At 42.8% G+C, this 14,834-nt stretch overlaps 1 long non-coding RNA gene across 16 annotated transcripts in view; it reads left to right on the top strand.

The window, feature by feature from the left end:
* LOC138804405 (uncharacterized) overlaps positions 1–9,638 on the top strand; it is a 44,264-nt gene extending 34,626 nt beyond the window's left edge. For 10 of the 16 annotated variants that reach the window (XR_011365251.1, XR_011365248.1, XR_011365246.1 and 7 more), the window contains 2 exons: positions 5,804–5,973; positions 7,570–9,423. This is a non-coding gene — a long non-coding RNA (uncharacterized lncRNA). Of the gene's footprint in view, positions 1–988; positions 1,108–5,803; positions 5,974–7,569; positions 9,424–9,522 lie in introns of those variants that run through there. The other 6 variants (XR_011365239.1, XR_011365252.1, XR_011365247.1 and 3 more) reach the window with 4 other exon arrangements.
* The last annotated feature ends 5,196 nt before the right edge of the window (positions 9,639–14,834 follow it).

Here is a 14,834-nt window from a genome sequence, read left to right as displayed (position 1 = left end):
ATGTGGTGTTATTTCTAGGTCTTCTAATCTCATTGGTCTTTGGTTCTATTTTGGTACTAATACCAAGCTGTTTTTATTACCATGGCTCCTTGTAGAACTTGAATTTCTTTGCCTATTTTAGGTCTTTTGTTGTTCCACATGAATTTTTTTATTTGTTTTCTCTATTTCAGTAAAGAACACCATTGGGATTTTGGTGGGGATTTCATTGAATGTTTATATTATTGGGCCATTTTTTTTTCATTTTTTTTTTGGTTGGTCATGGGGCTTGAACTCGGGGCCTTGGTCCTGCCTGAGCTGGCTTTGAACTGTGATCCTCAGATCTCAGCCTCCTGAGTAGCTAGGATTACAAGTGTGAGCTACTGGTGCTTGGCAGTATAGCCTTTTTCACAATATTGATTGTACCTCTCCAAGAACATGAGAGGTCTTTCACTTTCCTAGTGTCTGATTTCTTTTTTAGATGTATATAGTTTTTACTAAATAGATCTTTTACATCTTTGGTTAGGTTAATTCCTATATATATATATATATATATTTGAGGCTATTGCAAATTGTGTTGTTTTCATGATTTCCCTTTCTGCTTGAGCATTGTTGGCATACACAAAGGTTGCTCATTTTTGTGGATTAATTTTGTATCCTGCTACTTTGCTGAAGTGGTCTATTATGAGTTTGGGAGTGGAGTATTTGGGGTCCTTCAGGTATAACAGCATGTCATCTGCAAATAAGGATAGTTTCATTTCTTCTGTCCTTATGTGGATCCCTTGAATGTGCTTTTCTTGCCTTACTTCTCTGGCTAAGGATCCTGTAACCATATTGAAGCAGAATGGAGAAAGTGGGCATCTATGCATTGTTTCTGATTTTAGGGAAAATGGTTTTAGTTTTTCCCCATGTAGTATTCTTTTGGCTGTTGGTCTATGATATATTACTTTTGTTGCTTTAAAGAATTTTCCTTCTGTTCTTTGAATATAAGTGCCTTATATTCTTTGAATAGGAGTGGATGGATTTTGTCAAAGGCTGTTTGTACATCGGTTGAGATGATCATGTGGTTCTTGATCTTGGCTCTGTTGATGTGCTGAATTGCATTTATGGATTTGCATATGTGGCATGTAGGTATGTATGTATATATCTTGTGTATGTTTCTTGCATCTGTGGGATGAAGCCTACTTTGTAATTTTTCATGTGGCATCCCAGATCTTGTTGTTTTGTCTCCCCTCCTCCTCCTCCTCCTCCTCCTCCTCCTCCTCCTCCTCCTCCTCCTCCTCCTCCTCCTCCTCCTCCTCCTCCTCCTCCTCCTCCTCCTCCTCCTTCTTCATTTTTGGTAACCTCACAAGTGGTCTGTCAATTTAATCACTTTTTAAAGAAGAAGCTTTTTGTTGTATTAATTTCAGGTATATTTAAAAAATTTCTATCTCGATTTCTGCCATAACCTTTTTTAACATCTCTCTCCCTTTAGATTTAACTTTTTTCTTCCTTTTCTAGCAATTTTAATTATATCATGAGATTATTTACTTGAGCTGCTTCTGTTTTCTTTATGCTTAGGTCTTTCCCTTCAGCACTGTTATTGCCGTATCCCAGAGGTGCTGTTGTGATGTGTTTCCATTTTCATTGAATTGGAAGAACTTTCTAATTTCTTCTGTGACCCAGGTCTTACTCAGTAGTGTGCTGTTCAGCCTCCCTGTATTTGACTAATTTCTACAGTATGCTTTGTTCTTACAAACTAGTTTAATTCCACTATGGTCTAATAGGATGCAATGGATTATGTCAATTCTCTTTATTTGTTTAGGTTCTTTATGTGAACTATAAAATTATCTATTTTGGAGAATGTTCCACAAGCTACTGAGAAGAGGTTATGGTGTCATTTAGTTCAGAGGCTTCTTGGCTTGTTTTGTTTGATTGACCTGTCCTTTGGTGAGAATGGAGTGTGAAACTCTCCCACTATTATTTTGTTTGGGTCTTTCTTGTTCTGTAAATCCAAGAGTTTTTGTTTAACACATTTAGATGCGCTATTGTTTGGTGCACAGACATTGACCACTATGATTTTCTCTTTATGGATCATTCCCTTTATTAATATGTAGGGACCTACATTGTCTTTTTGTACTGATTTTAATGAGAAGTCTGTTTTTTATCAGATATCCATATGGTGACTACTGCCTTCTTACAGGGTACATTTGGGTGGAAGATCTTTTCCATAACATGACTTGGAGTTTGTTTTTACTTTGGCTGTGAGATGGGTCTCTTGGAGACAATAAATTAATAGATCTTGTTTTCTTTCTTTTTTTGCTATTTATTTATTTATATTGTGAAAATACTGTACAGAGGGGTTACAATTACATGGGCAAAGTAATGAGTACATTTATTATCAAGTATTGTTGCCTCCTCCTTTGTTTCCCCTTCCCATCCCTTCCCATTCCTTCCCATCTCCCCTCACCCCCTAACTCCCCCATGGATCTTCTTTTCTGAGCCAGTCTGTAGTTCTTTTTCTTTTGATTGGAGAATTTGAGTGTGTTAATGTTTAGGATTATTAGAGAGAGATGTGTTATGTTATCTGCCATTTTCTTGTTTTCTTGTTGCTTCTTTCCTTTCCCTGCACTTACTAAATTGATCTTCTAGTGATTTCTGTCTGATATGATTCCCTGATCTTAATTGTTTTCTTCAGATTTTATTCTTCTTTTATTATTTTTTGCAGTGTGGGTTTAGTGTTCATGAATTTCTTTAATTTTTGTCATGAAAGGTTTTCATTTCGATAGCTTCTCTGGGTACACCAATTTGAGTAGGCAGTTGTTGGAAACTACATTATCAGGCTCTTTGCATTGAGGGTTTATGTGGAAAGGTCCTCAGCGATTTTGATTTTTCCATTGTAATGTAATTCCTTCTTTGATTTTGTGGCATTTAAAATCAGTTCCTTGCTACTCAGGTCTAATGGTTTTACTATGATATGTATAGAAGTGTTCTAGGATCGTGTCTACTAGGTGTTCTATATGCTTCTGTTATGCAGGTGAGATTTTCTCTCTTAAGATTGGGGAAATTTTCTGTAATGATCTTATTGAATAGGTGTTCCATTACTCTTTTGAAATTTTTCCATCTCACCTATCCCAGTTTATATGTTGATTTGAGTTCTTGGCTTTTTCTGCCAATTCTTGGATTTCCTTTTGGTAATTTTTGAGTTCTTTTTTCCATACCTATTAATTGCTGTTCCAGATTCTCTGTTTTATCCTCAACTCCTGATATTCTATTTTCCATCTCACTTATTATGTTACCTATAGCTTCCATTATGGTTTGCATTGTGGAAATTGACAACTTATGGTTCCTATATCAGGTCTCATTGTTAATTCTATCTTTTAATGAGGTATATACTGTGTCTATTTTTGTCTGTATCTTTTTTGAAGTGTTGGAATTTCTTTGATATTTCTTTTTGTGTTCTTGAAATTGCTTTTCCATCTTCCCTTTTATTTCATTGGCCAATTTGGCCATCATTTCTTTACTGGTTCCTTTGTCCTCCATTTCTTCTTCCTTGTTACTGTAGTTCTTTCCTGGATTGCTGCTGGCTTTTGGATTTGGTTTGTTTTCTTGACTGTCCATGACTCTTGTAATCTTTCCTTTTGGTATATGCATTTGGGTTCAGGGATTGTCGGTGCTGTAGTCTAATCTTTGTCTGTTGGCCCAATTTTTGCCTGTCAGGTACCAACAGCCTTCACTTTGCCTGGGCTGGTTTACACTGGGTAGGGTAACTGAAGCAGGGTCCCCAAGCTGGCTAGCACCTGTGTGCATAATCAGCCCTGGGATAACTGAAAGGAGCTTGGTCTGGTCTGCAGCGGGGACTGAAGTTAGCTTCAGGAGTCTGGGTTAGGCATTGGCTTCAGAAGGATTGGGGTCCTCACTGTGCACAGGGCTTTTTTTGTGCCTTGGCCCTGGGTTGGTTCTCTTCCAACAAGTGACCAGCAGTTGGTCTGGTGCATCTTGTATGTGTTTACATGTGCTCTGCCTGTTACTCATACATTTACTCTTTTTGCAGTTCCAGACAGGGACCAGTGGGTCCTGGCAGGGTTCAGTGCTGCAGCTACCAACAAGGGTGTGCTCTGTTGGTGGACAGCATGTACCTGTGATTTGACCTGCAAATGTTTAATGGGCCTGCAGTTCTCGTCAGGGTTTGGCACCTAGGCAGCTTGCACTCCTGTATAGGGCTGGTGCATGCATTCACTTGGCTGTTCCTGGTGGAAATGCTCTACAGGTGGCTGGTTAGCACACATGTTTGTGTTTTCTGACAGGAGAGCCCTCTACCAGTGCCTGACTTGTCTGTTAGGGAGGGCCGAGATTTGGACTACTCTGGGATGAGGGGGCATGTCCCTGTGGGTGAGTGAACGTTGGTTCTCACACTGACCTTTCTCTGGATAGCCAGTGCTATGGGGGATACAGGGTCCTAGCACCTGTCTAGTTGGAGTTCCTGTAGCCTTCCACTGGAAGCCAGCAGTTGGGGTGGTGGGAATATGGAAGGGCTCAGGCCTCTTTGTGTGCTTCAAGTGTGTTGTTCCTTCTTAGCAGGGAGAGAGGTCCAGATCAACCTCTGTGGGTCACTAACCAGTGCTGCAGTACTGGTCTCCTGTGTGGGGTGAGTGGCTCCAGCCTGATACTTACTGATCCTAGAACTGGTTTTGGATGACTGTCAGTGCTGTGGCAGATTTCTGTATCTATTGTTGCAGATTTCAGGTTGGTAGGCCACTATGTTCCTTCATATCAATTGTGGGCTGAGCAGTGGGGCAGTGGGAGCTGTCTCTGACTGGGTGTTGCTGTGCCTGGTCTCTGGTCTTGGTCTCTGCCCGGTCTGTGTCCAGTGCTATGGGAGTTTTCTGTGTCTGCCTTTTGAGATTGGCTGGTGTTCCTGAAGACACAAGCAGTGGGCCCCTTTCAATGCTTAACAGCACTGCCATGAGGGGTCAGGGGGTGGACTTTGAGATTTTCCATCTTTGTGTGTGCAAATTCCTGTGATTCTCTGCATGTTTGTTTATTCGTTATTGTCTATCTCTTGGGGGAACTGCATATGGGACCCTAAGTCTATTTGGTTAGAGAGAACTAGGGCCATTCTCTATTGCTTCAGTGCCATTTTTATACATTCAAAACTTAATTTCAGTAGTAAATACATGATTATCTAGGTTATTCTTTAAGTAATATGAGTCTTTCAAAGGATTGTTTTAATTTAATTGTTGACCTTATAGTCATCTCTTTTTGTTGTATGAGAACCATTTTTTTAAATTTTGGGTCTGGTCGTTGGGCCTGAACTCTGGGCCGGGGCGCTGTCCCTCAGCTCTTCAGCTCAAGGATAGCGCTCTACCACTTAAGCCACAGCACCACTTCCAGATTTTTTTCTTTTTGCTTATGTGGTGCTGAGGAATAGAACACAGGGTCTCATGCATGCAGGCAAGCACTCTACCACTGAGCCACCTTCCCAGCCCCATATGAGAACCATTTTAGACAACTATAACATCTTATACTTCTCCAAGGATTATTATTTCTTTTGCCTGTAGCAGTTTAGATATGATAAAGAACAGAAGAGGAGAAGTACAGTTTATCATATTTACTTAATGTTCCAGGGCAGGGGGTTGTGTTTTGTCAGTCAATCTGCATCAGAGGTTGGCCCAGTAAATTCCTTAGCTTCTTTGAACTTCTGTCTCCTCTTCTACCAAGTGGGAGAAGTTAATGCCTACAATTCAAAAGAATCCATTGAGAGAAGGTGCTGAAATCATCCTAAATTCTACTAAATAATGGCTGTTATGATCAATAAAGTTAATGATACACATTCTTTCTGGGACAGGGGGTGAAATGTCAGACAGACAGGAAAATATCAATCTGCCTTTATTTCCCCTTTTGGCTGGAAGAATGGAGCAAGCCTTGCTGTAGTTAGAACCCTCAGAAGAATCTGGATCATGCTAAGCAGATGATCTGCTCAGGGATGCAGGCAGCAAACTCCACTGAGCCATATGGGTGAGTGGAGATGAAGTTCCAGGAAATGTAGCGCCCCCTTTCCCCTGCCCCCCCCAATCACCTTTCTGGCCTTTCAAATGGTGGGAAGTTGGAGGCATAGAAATGGAGGGATAAAGGGTGAACCAATGCTGTAACAGTACTCAATGGACACTTTTAAATGAACTATCCAACTTACTGGTGGAGATGGGAGTGGAGGAAACACTGCAAGAGAGCATGGGAAGGGGTGACCACTGGCTAAGAAGAATTGTCCTCATGACTTGACTTATGGAACTGTAACCCCTCTGTGCATCATTTATTTTATAATTACAAGGATGTTTTTTCTTTTTTTGTCAGTCATGGGGCTTGAACTCTGGGCCTGGGCGCTGTCCCTCAGCTCTTCAGCTCAAGGCTAGCGCTCTACCACTTGAGCTACAGCGCCACTTCCGGTTTTCGGGTGGTTTATTGGAGATAGGAGTCTCACAGACTTTCCTGCCCCGGCTTGCTTTGAACCGAGATCCTCAGATCTCAGCCCCCTGAGTAGCTAGGATTACAGATGTGAGCCACCAGCTCCCAGCTAGAATGACATTTTTTAATGGTAGCAATTTTCAACTCCAGCTATCTATTCCTCCAGATGCAGAATGAAACCATCTATTCTTTAAATGTTGAAAACTAATTTGTGTGTGGTAGTGGGCACTGAAACTTGAACTCAGGTTTTCATGCTCTGATTTAGCTTTTTAAAAAATTCAAGATTGGTGCTCTACCAACTTGAACCACACCTCTTCCTCTGTCTTTTTTGCTGATTAATTGGAGATAAGAGCCTCTCCAGTTGGTCTGCTCAGGCTTGCTTTGAACCTTGATCCTCAGATCTCAGCCTCTTGAGTATCTGGGATGACATGTGTGAGCCACAGGCACCAGACCTGACAAACTAATTTGAAAGTCTAAAATCTTCTGTGGGTCAAGCAAAACCGTCTGTGGGTACTAATCTGGGGGATCTATAGCACAATATAATATCATCATAATATTGTCTCTTTTAAACACACACACACACACACACACACACACACACACACACACACACACACACACACACAAGCGAAGGCAGAGAGACTCATGTGGATGAAATAATCATGGAGTTTTCTCCTTGATCTCTTTGCTACTCTACATTTGGCAATGGTCAAGGCTCTTAGTCTAGTTGCCTATGTTCTGCATTTGTGTATTTTCTGTCCCACTAAACTCTTCAAGAATCATTTCCAATGCAGTTTATGCCCAGTGTTTACTGGCAATAATCATAGTTCAAAGTGAGACATGCAGCTCAATTCTAACATGTTGAGGGAGCGACAGGCATGGGGTGACCAAACAACTCGAGCCCCCAAGCAGGAGAGAGACCCAGTCTGAGCAACAACCTTTTGCTGATGACCTCCTTCTGAACAGCAACAGCATATGATCATGCTTCTCTGCTTATGAAAATAGTACTGTTTGGGACCAAAATACACTTTCAGATAGGAAAAAGAATACAGTGTATTGAGCACTGTTAGAGGCAGGGCCTAGACCAGAGACTTCCCATGAGTTAGCTTTGCAATCACCCTGTGAGGTAAACATTATCTTTGTTCCCATTAGGTAGACCAGAAAACTGAAGAACAAGCAAACATTATCTCAAGATTTGTGATGCTGGAAAGGAGTAGAGACAGAAGGAATGAGTCAGCCTGATGCAGAAACCAATGTGGTTCCCCATCCCACGTGTCTGCTATCTTTGGAGCAGCGAAAGAGACGTGTGGTCACACGGTCACATGATCTTCTGGTCATGTAATTATGTGGTCTCCTTCCTGAAGATGTGGAGGAGAGATCAACAGAAAGCATCAGCTGACTTGTGCCAACTTTGTCTGTGAAACAAGATTAGGCAGGTGACCTATTCCAGGATTTAGGCAGCATGGATTCTGGAGCAAAATTCCATGGAAGGAATTTGGGGACTATATTTCTCAGTACTTGCCTCAGTCCTTGGTATTTCTTCATTTGACTCTCCTGGGAGTCTGGCCTCAAAGGGCATGCCCAAATCCCCCCTATGGCAAGAAAGAAGGGCCAGCATTGGACTTGTGCTTATGATATTACAGGATTATGAATGAATTAATGCATTAGGGAATGAATGAAATGATATAAACACATGGTAAATTGGTTCCAACTCTCCAGTGACATTTGACACATAAGCGAAGATTTCAAAGAGAAGCTTTTCCATTTTAAGCTTAAAATATAATCAGCAGAGCCAGGAGCCTGTGGCTCACCGCTGTCATCCTAACTACTCAGGAGGCTGAGATCTAAGGATCGCAGTTCAAAGCCAGCTTGGGTAGGAAAGCCTGTGAGACTCTTCTTTTTAATTAACTACCAAAAGAAACCACCAGGGCTGGGAAGGTGGTTCAGTGGTAGAGCGCTTGCCTTGCATGCCTGAGGCTCTGGGTTCAATTCCTAAGCACAACATAAGCAAAAAGAAAAAAAGCCAGAAAGTGGCACTGTGGCTCAAGTGGTAGAGCGCTAGCCTTGAGCTGAAGAGCTGAGGGACAGCACCCAGGCCCAGAGTTCAGGCCCCATGACCGGACCCCCCCAAAAAATTTAACAAAAGAAACCACCAGAATTGGAGCTGTGACTCAAGTGGTAGAGTGCCAGCCTTGAGCAAAAAATAATTCAGAGACAGTGTCCAGGACTGGTACAAAAAGGAAAAGCAAGAAAACAAAACAAAACAACAAAAAAAACAACCAATAATAAGCAGAAAGCCCACAAGGGTGAAAACAAAGATTGGGTGAAAAAATCTTTTCACTGCTAACAAAGCAATTGTTCCCAGAGAAGGATAAATGAGTAGATAAATCTATTGGGAGCTTCTATTCTGGATGCTTGGGTCTCTGCAGAGAACAGAAACTTTAGAAGAAGAAAAAGTAAAGAAAGATGGAAAAGGAAGTAGGAGGCGGGCTTCACTCTGAAGCTACACCTCTTCCTCTTCCTCCCTGTCACTCTAATGCCTTCCTCCGAGTCCATTCATTCCCAGGACCTAGGTTTGCTCAGATAAGGGATTTGCAGAGAAAGAACTCTCCCTATCTCTCCCCTGAAGAAGAAAAGTTCTACCCACTTTCCTCTCTGCCAGTGTCCCAGATGTGATCTGCTTGACAAACAAAAATACACAGTGAATTTTTAAAAAGGGCAGTGGCAGCCCAAACAGCTATCTGTTCAACCCCAGAGAATTTTTCTCAGCCAGGGCTTGTTTTCTAAATTCCTCTTATCAATGATTGGCTCAGCAATTGGCCAGGTGATGCAGTTCTGGCGAATGAGGGAATGCATGTCAAGGGTGTAAGGGAGGAGGGGAGAAGTTTCCTGTCTCTGTGAAGCAACAGCAGACAATGTCTCCTAGAGCAAGGCCACCATCTTATTCCCAAAGATGGACTTAATATGTTGAATAGATATGCCAAAATAAACCATGATGCATCCCCACCCAGCTACTGTCTGCGTCTTATCTTGACACATCCCTCCTTCTGTACCTGCACGTGGTATATATCTGATGTTGTTTATTTAAATTCATTTGTGCCACAGGGTTCTGTTCATGGTAGCCAGAAGCCTCCAAAGTGATGAAACAACTCCTTTCCCCTCCATTCCACATGGATCCACTCACTGGCCCTAAAAGTGTGGGTAGCAGGGCTATCACCAAAGACTGTGAACAACAGAAGTGGTACCAAAAAAAAAAAAGGAGGAAAGTGATAAAGCAGCATTGGGGGGAAGGGTGCGGCTATGCTCTGAGCCTCTCTCTCAAATTGAGAAAATGGTGAGTCTTTCCAATTTTGTATTCCAAGACAAGTTCCAGGTAAGCCTCTAGCAGGGGACAAATCTTCATCACAATGGACAGAGCTCTCTGAAGGAATGACTGAAGAGCTTCCAGCAGCTCTGCTGTACCCACTGAATAGCCCGGAGTCTGTGAATCACTGTCTCCACATGATTTCTTCTCTTACTCATAGATGCAAAGGTTGAGGCAAGACTGGTCACGATTTTGCTTGAAATGTGTCCCCAAAGTGTCTGGTAGATACATTTTGTTTTTTCTACCTTAGGCCTGAGTAAATGAGCTGTGATTTGAGACCAGAGGTAGTAGCCCCATCAGACTGTTGGTGTGAGCTAGTGATAATCCTTGCATTGTTAAAGCAGTGTTCAAAAGAAGAGGAAGGAAGAAGAGTAGGTCCAGAGATCCTAGGATCCACAAAATCTAAGAAGTTTCTTGTCTGTGCTTCTTAGTGGATTAACTTTGTTGGTCCTGACTAATAGCCTACGTTCATCTGTCATAAGCAACCATCAAAGATAAATAAAGCCAGGTGCCAGTGCCTCACACCTGTAATCCTAGCTACTCAGGAAGCTGAGATCTGAGGGTCACAGTTCAGAGCCAGCCTAGGCTGGCATATCTTCCATAAACCACCAGAAAACCAGAAGTGGCACTGTGGCTCAAGTGGTAGAGCACTTGGCTTGAGCTGAAATGCTGAGGGACAGTGTTCAGGCCCAGAGTTCAAGCCCCACAACCGGCCAAAAAAAGAGATAAATGAAAGAGTCCTGTGTGCTGAAATGAAAGCAAAAATGTTAAGCAAAAATTGAAGAGGTCTGCACACACCATGAGTGGCCTAATTACTGTTGTGTTAAAATACTGGGGGAGAAAGAATTTATTAGATTCATCCAAATAAAATGTTGAAGTAAGCACTCAGGAATCTTAACAACGATCATCTCTGAGGTAAATGAGATGCCATAACATAGAGATGCAGAGAAAGCCTTGTCTTTTGTGTCAGTACTAGGATTTGAACTCAGGATCTTGCACTTTTTGTTTCTTTTGCTCAAAGTTGGCACTCTACCACTTGAGCCACAGGGCCACTTCATATTATGTAAACAATGCCTACTCTGTCTGTGGAGGAGGCTGTGTGACTCTGATAAAGTCACACACCTTATCTGGGCCTCATGTACTTACTTCTAAGGTTAAATGATTGCCTGGATCAGGTGTCATAAATGATTGGGCCATCAAGTATTAAAATGGCTAGACAGGTCAAGAGGTCTGGAACTAGAGAGCTCTGGGCAAGTGCAAAGCAAGGTGTATACTCATTCATATGTACACACACATATGCACACACATGCATGCATGCACAAACACACACACACACAAACCAATTTCTCATAGTATACTACTGAAGACGTATAAGGATCAATATTGGCTTGAAATGTGACTTAATGATAGAGTGCTTGCCTATCATGCATGAAGTCCTGGGTTCAATTCCTCAGTACCACATAAATAGAAAAGCCGGAAGTGGTGCCATGGCTCAAGTGGTAGCATGCTAGCCTTGATCAAAAGAAGCTCAGGGACAGTGTCCTAAGTTCAAGCCCCAGGACTGGCAAAAAAAGACCAATGTTATCAAAAAATCTGGTGTCCCAGAGGAGCCAGAAACACATGTGAATTGCATGTGAAAATATCTCATTTTTAAGTCAGGCACCAGTGGCTCATGCCTGTAATCCTAGCTACTCAGGAGGCTGAGATCTGAGGACCATGATTCAAAGCCATCCTGAAAATTCATGAGACTCTCATCTCCAATTAACCAAAAGGCTGGAGGTAGACTTGAGGCTCAAGTGATAGAGCAGCAGCCCGGAGCACAAAAACTCAGGGACAGCACCCAAGCTCCAAGCTTAAGTTCCAGGAACAATTCGCTGGTACTAAACCAAACCCATCTAACAAGTCATCTACCTACAGGCTGCCTATAGCTACCTCTCACTAAACAGTCATTGTAAGCTGGGCACTGGTGGCTCAGGCCTGTAATCCAAGCTACTCAGGAAACTGAGATCTGAGGCTCAAGGTTCAAAGCTAGCCTAAGCAGGAAAATTTATAAGACTCTTATCTCCAATTTACACCAAAATGATGGGAGTGGAGCTATGGCTCATGTAGTAGAGTGCTAGCCTAAAGATCAATATCCAGGCCCTGAGTTCAATCCCCACTTACAGCCCCCCCAAAAAGTGATTGTGGATACTGGAAGTCCAAAGCATTGAAGCCCTGATGGAGATAAAGAACTCCATCTTCCAGAAAGTTCTAGCTTCACTAGCCCCCTCCACCAAAAGCTCACATTCCTTTTCCCACTGGTGTCTCCTCCTCCCCCAGACAAATGAGAGCTGGCAGAAGACCCTTGGGATAAAAATTCTGAGCAAAGCCAAGCATGGATGGCTCACACTTTTAATCTGAGCTGAGATCTGATGATCTTAGTTCAAAGCCCAGGTTAGAAAAAAGCCTGTCATATGACCATATAATATGATGCTAAGTGAAATTAACTCCGCCTCCCCCCCCCCCAAGATAGGGAAACAAGAGGTTTTATCTTTCTTGCTGTTATTTTAATGTATGTATAATGTACTATGTGATTTTTTTGTTTATTTTGTCTGTTCTTTCCCCATTGGTATAACCCCTGGTTCATTGATTGTAGTGCCCTGCATCTTGTATATACAATTTTCTAATTTGGGGAAGGGAAGGGAAATAACAAAATGCTGAAATAAAGATACAGGTTGACCCATTGTGACAATGAGGTGTACAAGAAATTGTGTTGAAAATGAAGTTTACAACTTCTGGGGGGGGTGGGAGGAGTGGGCAGGTAGGGAGGGAAGGGATGGTATGGGAAAAACAGAGGAGGAAGTAACAATGCTTCCATGGGAAATGTACTCATTACCTTACTCATGTAACTGTAACCCTCTGTACAGTATCTTTACAAAAATATATTAAATAAATAAAGTTTTCATAATATATATTTGAATATATATCTGTATATATACATATACATGTATTTGTACATATGTATATACACATATATACAGATATAAATACATATGTGTATATATATATCTGAAAGCGGAGCTTTGGCTCAAATGGTAAGGCACCAGCTGCCTGGAGCACAGGAAAATCTAAAGGATAACACCTAGGCACTGAGTTCAAGCCCCAATACTGGGGCACCCACAAAAGGAGGAAGAGGGAAGTCATCGGGAGCCTCTTTGTACCCTCAGGGAGCAGAAGGGACAGAAGCTTTCCTTGCCCACAGACAATTCCCTGATGTGGAGAGGTAGCTCTCTTTCCCCATCCCCCCTGTCCAGGCGATGGGTACCTCCTTTCAGTCCCCATAACCAACATCTTGCCATTTTTTCCCCAAGTGATTTCCCCCACCCCAACCTTCCATTTAAAAGCCACACACCCCTCCTCCAGGCGACCCTGACAACCAGGCTCAATGTTCATTTTTTAGGGGGGGGAAGTCCTGTCGTGGGACCTGAACTCTGGGCCTGGGCACTGTCCCTTAGCTCTTCAGCTCAAGGCTAGCACTTTACCACTTGCCCCACAGCACCACTTCCAGCTTTTTTCTTTTTGCTTATGTGGTGCTGAGGAATCAAACCCAGGGCCTCAGGCAAGCACTCTATCACTGAGCCACCTTCCCAGCCCTCAATGTTCATTTTTGCCATGGCTGGGAGCCACACTGTGTTCCCTGGTGACAATACTAAGGTGAATGGAATACTGAAAATGTTGACGGTGGGCATGTCTGTGTGCACATACATGCTAGGAACAGCTATCACTGGTGGGGCGGGCAGAATTGTCAGCCTTTGCATCCCAGTTATAAAGAAACACGCCATACAGAGAACTGGAAGGAGAAAATGGCCTCGTTCTGTATCCAGTCAGGGCCCCCTCAGTCCATGCAGGAATCAGCTACACCCTGCACTGAAAGCTGCCCATCTGCTAGCACCAGACTCCTTGCCACCTGTGTGCCATAGCTTGAAGCCTAAGCATCAGTCACTCAAACAATCTCCCAGAACTCTCTGCACCCCTCCCTCTCACTCAGAATCCCCTTCCCTGGAAGGAGGGCACACTTCCATATTTAATTAGAAGACTTTGGATGTTCTACAGTGTCTATTTTTGCAAGACACTGTTGAAAATGAACTTTATTCTAGAACTCTTGACAGAACCGCTGGCAATGCCTTCCAGTGAATCCACATGGCCAGTCCTAGAAGGAATAAGACATTTTACTGACTGAGCACCTTCTATCAGTCAGACATGATGCTGAACTTTTTCCCTACTTCAAATGCTTGAGATCTCTCAAACCAGCATGTTGTCAACCAAAGACACTGACACAGACAGGTGGAGAGCCCTGGCTTTCCTCCCTCTGCTCCTCCACCTCACATTGGCTAGAAGTTGGGCCTGAGATAACAACAGTGAACTATTCGATGTGAGATGCTTGAGAAGATGGCTAGCACCAAGGCTGCTTTTATGGCACCATCATAACGGGGAAATCTGGGAAAAGTAAATCATCAGCAGAGTTCCTCCCCTGAGACACTTGAGAAAAGGAAACAGGTGTTCAGAGAGATGCTTCAATTTGAGGAAAATAGGAAAAAAATCATGATAAAATCACCTTAAAATTTTTTTGGTGTCAGTACTGAGGCTTGAACTCAGGACCTGGATGTTGTGTCTCAGCTTTTTCACTCAAAGCTTGTGCTCTACCACTAGCTCCACGAGCCACACAGCTCCACTTCTGGCTTTCTGGGTGATTCATTAGAGATTTTTAAGTCTCTCAGACTTTCTTGCCCTACACTGGCTTTGAACTACAATCCTCACATCTCAGCCTCCTGAGTAGCTCAGATGACAGACACGAGTCATGGGCTCATGGAGAAGATGTCATTGGAAGAGGATTTTCCCAAAGGGAATCAGGAGACCATTGTGAAGCAGGTCTTAGGCAGAACACCAGCCACTGATGGGAAGGTAAATTCGGGCCACCTCTGCGTTCTCATCTAGAACAAGACTGGCTGCCAAGATGACTCAAAATGCCTTCCAAGGCTTTCTTTTTACGTACTTTTCTGGCCCTTGGACTATG

The sequence above is a fragment of the Dipodomys merriami genome, unplaced genomic scaffold (assembly GCF_024711535.1).
Source record: "Dipodomys merriami isolate MVZ:Mamm:240054 unplaced genomic scaffold, mDipMer1.0.p SCAF_360, whole genome shotgun sequence".
In the NCBI taxonomy this organism is placed as follows: Eukaryota; Metazoa; Chordata; class Mammalia; order Rodentia; family Heteromyidae; genus Dipodomys; species Dipodomys merriami.
This window is presented reverse-complemented; position numbering and strand designations above follow the sequence as displayed.